Source organism: Bufo bufo, chromosome 8, assembly GCF_905171765.1.
Source record: "Bufo bufo chromosome 8, aBufBuf1.1, whole genome shotgun sequence".
Classification (NCBI taxonomy): Eukaryota; Metazoa; Chordata; class Amphibia; order Anura; family Bufonidae; genus Bufo; species Bufo bufo.
Window position 1 is genome coordinate 19004982 of NC_053396.1, and position 5717 is coordinate 19010698.

Below are 5717 nucleotides of genomic sequence, written 5' to 3' on the forward strand. Positions count from 1 at the left end.
CCAAACCCTGAGGCCAGAGCAGCTGCGCGTTCGTCCAATCGCGAACGTCGCTGCCCGCCCCTATCCTCCTGGTAACCAATCAGAAGGGCGCATTCTGCCTCACACAGGGATGGTTGCATGGGACTGTGTGTGTACACAGGCTTCCTGGTCGCTGCGCTCTCTGATTGGTTTAGCCGCTGCTAAGAGAAAGGGGGCGTGTTCGCAATTAAAAGGGCTGCAGCGTGGGAGAGAGAGAGAGGACTCTCCGGGGAGTCTGGTGGTGACCTCTAACCTTGGGCACAGGCAATGACCTCATGGATTAGTCTGATTCACTGAGGTCTGGGCTTTTGCTTATAATATAAATGTGAGAAATTATTGGATATGGAAGGTATAAAAGTGTCACAAAATAACCCAGCGAAAAAAGGAACTGCTGAGTCAGGGTGTTTAACGGGATTCTGTCACCAGATTTAACCCTATAAAGCTAGCTGACATTAGCGATGTGCTAGTGTCAGCTAAACCTAACTAGCCTATCCCTACTTTTATCTATGCCCCCGTTACGCCAGGGCGCTGTTCCTGCTCCTAGAGGCTCCGTTCTCCCTCCAAGTCCTGATTGACAGGGCCAGGCCGCGCTCGCATCTGTCTGCCAGCCCTGTGCTCCGGTGAAATCTCGCGCCGTTCAGTATTCGGCGCAGGAACAACGCCCCCGCTCCTAGAGGCTAATTAGCATATTATAAAAGTTCGATTTCTGGCGTAACGGGGGCGTAGATAAAAGTAGGAATAGGCGAGTTAGTTTTAGCTGACACTAGCACATCGCTAATGTCAGCTAGCTTAATAGGGTTAAAGGGAACCTGTCACCGGAATTTTGTGTATAGAGCCGAGGACATGGGCTGCTAGATGGCCGCTAGCACATCCGCAATACCCAGTCCCCATAGCTCTGTGTGCTTTTATTGTGTATAAAAAAAAAACATTTTATACATATGCAAATTATCCTGAGATGAGTCCTGTATGTGAGATGAGTCAGGGACAGGACTCGTCTCAGGATAATTTGCATATGTATCAAATAGGTTTTTTTACACAATAAAAGCACACAGAGCTATGGGGACTGGGTATTGTGGATGTGCTAGCGGCCATCTAGCAACCCATGTCCTCAGCTCTATACACAAAATTCCGGTGACAGGTTCCCTTTAAATCTGGTGACAGAATCCCTTTAAAAGGGTGATCTCAAGATACAAACTTATGGGGTCATTTATCAAACTGGTGTAAAGTAGAAATGGTTTAGTTGCCCCTAGCAACCAATCAGATTCCACCTAAGGAGCTGTCAAAAATGAAAGGTGGAATTGTATTGGTTGCTATGGGCAACACCAGTTTGATAAATGACCCCATTCTTTCCTATCCACAGGGTAAGTATCTGATCTGTATGAGACCTCCACCGATCACAAGAACGGGGGTCCGTGAATGGGATGGCAGCGGATCAGGCGCGCTGCTGCTGCTGTGGGACTATGATTGGCTGTCTCTGGCAGCTCCATAGAGATGAATGGAATGGCGGGGGCATGCTTGACTGCTGCTCGTAACAATCCCTGGCCTCGGTGGTGACTTGATCTGTGTCAAAACGGATGTTGACCCGGAACCTGCAGGGCAGCAATGGAGCCAAATCCCAGCAGTGGGGATCAGGTGAGTGTGACTACTACGCTGTGGGGTCTGTAGCAATCATCATAAAGGTGAACAGCCCCTTTAAGTAAATTGTTATTGTATACAGGGGGGGGGGATTGGCCATAGACCTTACAGGGAAATTTCCAGGTCGATGCCCAGGGGGCCCTCCTCACGGCCGGCCAATGGATGTTTTTGGGGATGTATTTTGTGATGCACTGTGGTATTTGGCTCGGTTAGGTGGTATAATGTGCCACGATATGGTATATTTGGCCCTGCCTTCCATTAATTTGAACCCAACTACAACATGGGGCCACTTTTAGTATTTTTTACGGGGCCGCTTTAAGTTCCCAGTCCGCCCCTGATTGTATATTCAGCCCTTATCATCTATGACAGGGATCAGCACCCTCAGGCACTGCAGCTATTCTGAAACTACAACTCCTATTATGCTCCATTCATTTCTATGGGAATGACGAGAAAAGCCAAGAATGTGTGCATGCTGGGAGTTGTAGTTTCACAGCAGCTGGAGTGCCGAAGGTTGCTGATCCCTGATCTATGAGGTTTAGGGCTAAATGGATCCGCATCGGTGATACGAAGCGCACGCGGCCAGTGCCCGTATTGTGGCCCACAAACAGCTGGTCCCTAATATATGGGCACTGGCCGTGTGCGCTTTGTATCACCTTATGCGGACCCTTTCACTTGAGTGGGTGCGCAAGATGCAGGGAGAAGGCACGGAGCAGACGCATTTCCGTGGGATTTCGGTCCGTGTCTCCGCACAGTGAGAAGATAGAACATGTTCTATTTTTTTTGCGGTGCGGACTGAATCTTGCAGATCTCCGACCCATTCAAGTGAATGGGTCTGCAAACGGTGGGCACACGGCAGGTGCCAGTGGATTGCAGTCCGCACCAAGAGCACAGGGCACACACTTTTGTGTGCATGAGCCCTCAGGCCTCCTGCACAAGAATGTATGCGCCCCGTGGCCGTGCTGCGGGCCGCTATGCACGAACACCGACCCATTCACTTTAAAGGGGTCCGCGATCCGGCCGTTCCGCAAAAAGATAGGACATGTTCCATCTTTTTGCGGAACGGAAGTACAGGACGAAACCCCACGGAAGCACTCCGTAGTGCTTCCGTTCCGCACCATTCCGCATCTCCGGATTTGCGGACCCATTAAAGTGAATGGGACCGCATCCGTGATGCGGAATGCCCACGGAACGGCGCCCGTGTATTGCGGATCCGCAAATGCGGTCCGCACAACGGCAACGGGCAGCACACGTTCGTGTGCAGGAGGCCTTAGTAGGATATCTGATGGCTGTTGGTTTCAAGATCAGTTCCACATGATCCTCTGCTAGACCTTAGGGGCCCTGTATTCTAAGGGGGTCCATTGTTGTGTCAGAGCTTAGGCCCACCCAAGGATCCTCTGGTGAATCAGTCCGACTCCGATTCTCCTGATTGGTTGAGATCTGGACACTGATCCACCGTTTTGGCTTGATGGTCTTTATGAAGCAACAGGTTTAGCGGCCTTTTACAGAGGCCGACAGAGTGGGCAATAATGAGAAATGAGAAAGTTAAAGGGGTTGTCACTTCAGTAGAATTTATCACGTAGAGGAAGTTACGGTAATACAAGACACCTACTAATGTATTGCGATTCTCCATATTGCTTTCTTCGCTGGCTGGATTCATTTTCCCATCACATTATACACTTCACATTTTCAGGGGTTGCGACCACCCTGCAATCCATCAGTGGTGGTCGTGCTTGCACACTATAGTGTCAGTGATTATGGGGATTAACCATTGTTAGGGTACTTTCACAGTAGCATTAGAGGAATCCGGCAGGCAGTTCCGTTGCCGGAACCGCCTGCCGGATCCGAAAATCCGTGTGCAAACGGATACCATTTGTTTCCAGATCCGGATGCGGATCTGTTTGACAAATGCGTTGAAATACCGAATCCGTCTCTTAATCTGAAAGGTCTGCGCATTCTATTGTTCTACATTGTGTCAAAGAAAACGGATCCGTCCCCATTGACTTAGGGCTCGTTCACACGAGTGTGTGAACAGTGATGGTCAGTTGGCAGTGTTCGCCAGCGAACACATGCGGGCTGCCATCTTTAGTAAGGTAGACTCACCCGTCCGGCGATGCACGGTTAAGCCCTTACCTGTGCCGGGAGCCGGTCTGAAATCAAATGCGGTCACCGGGAGCACAAGCCCTAAGCCAGCAAGGAAGCAGGCTTACATTTAGACTGGCGCTGGATACGCCGAAGTGATATAGAGGACGGCGCCTCTTCATAACTTCAGTGGATCCACCACCAGCTATAGGTGCTATTAAGACCGGTGTCTAAAACGCTGATCTTAATTAATGACTCCCATTATATCTTGATTCTTGAGGGACCAGTGTACTGAGATTTCACAGGTAATATTAAGTATGGCCACTAGAGGGTGCCCTGAATCAGGATTTGATCACACAATTACTATAGTCAATATCATTTTCATAGTTTTTTTTTTCTATATTCCATTATTTATTCAGGTTTTGTTAAGAAAATATACGGTATCTCTACATCACACTGTGTCTTGACCCTTCCTTCTCACGCATCATCCCTTAAAGGGGTTCTCTGGGAATTAAGAAAATAAAATGACTGAAAATACATAAATATAACTTTATTATGAATACATTCCCAAACACCTTTCATTAGATAATGGCTCGTTTTGTCTGGGGAGCAATCATCAGGGGAAATAAAATGGCCGCCATCCTAAATTAGTACACACAAAACCTGCCCTAATCACACAGGAGGACAAGTTACTTCACAACACTGAGCTAAAGATCTGCCTCATCCTCCACTCTGCTCTGCTTGTCAGGGATTATGATCCTGAATACGATTTAATATGATCTACGGCCGAATCTCTGAAGGAACAGAGTTCATGAGGAGACCTGAAGTACAGAGAGGAGGTGGTATGTGGCTGATGAGCAGCAGCTCTTGTTTACAGTCTCCATTACCACAGCCTGTCCTGTCCGTCCTCTCTGTACTTCATGTCTTCTCATAAACTGCAGTCCCCAGAGATTCAGCTGAAGATCTTGTTACCTGTATTCAGGATCATAATCCCTGACAAGCAGAGCAGAGAGTAGGATGAAGCAGCTCTTTAGCTCAGAGTTGTGAAGTAACTTTCCTCCTGTGTGATTAGGGCAGGTTTTGGGTGTAAAAATATGACTGCTGCCATTTTATTTCTCCTGATGATTGCTCCCCAGACAAAACGAACCTTTTTAGAACTAATGAAAGGTATTTGAGAATATATTTATAATAAAGTAATATTTAAGTATTTTCATTTTCTAAATTCCCAGAAAACCCCTTTAAAGGGCATCTGTCAGCAGTTTTGTGCCTATGACACTGGCTGACCTGTTACATGTGCGCTTGGCAGCTGACGGCATCTGTGTTGGTCCCATGTTCAAATGTGCCAGCATTGCTGAGAAAAATGATGTTTTAATATATGCAAATGAGCCTCTAGGAGCAACGGGGGCGTTACCATTACACCTAGAGGCTCTGCTCTCTCTGCAGCTGCCACGCCCTCTGCACTTTGACAGGACTAGGCAGTGTAAATGTCACCACCCCTGGCCCTGTCAATCAAAGTTGAGAGGGCATGAGCCTCTAGGAGCAGATGCCCTTTAAAGGGGTTATCAGGATGACCCCTTTTCTAAATGACCCATTGGCAAAATGTTATGCTCAGGCAGTTCTTATTTAGCATACCTCCCAACAGGGGTGTTGCTAGGGTCTCAAAAGATCTGGGGCCCAAGCCCCAATGAATATGGCCCAGTTCTTTAAGTCGCCCCCCTCCCTCCCCCCACACACTGCATTTTGCTATACAGCAGCAGATACCTCTCACATCCAGGGCCTCCCATGTGACATCTCCTCCGATGTAGATCTTCTCTGTCATCTTCTCCATTCGGTCCGGACAACTTCTCTCAGACGCCTCGTCTCTGCAGAGTGTGACACACAGACATCTTAGCTTCCTCACATTTCTATCATCATCCCCCAACCTGGAGTCCCCACAGTGTTACCCTGCTGCTCGCTGTGCCCCCCAATACCCCCAAATACCGTGA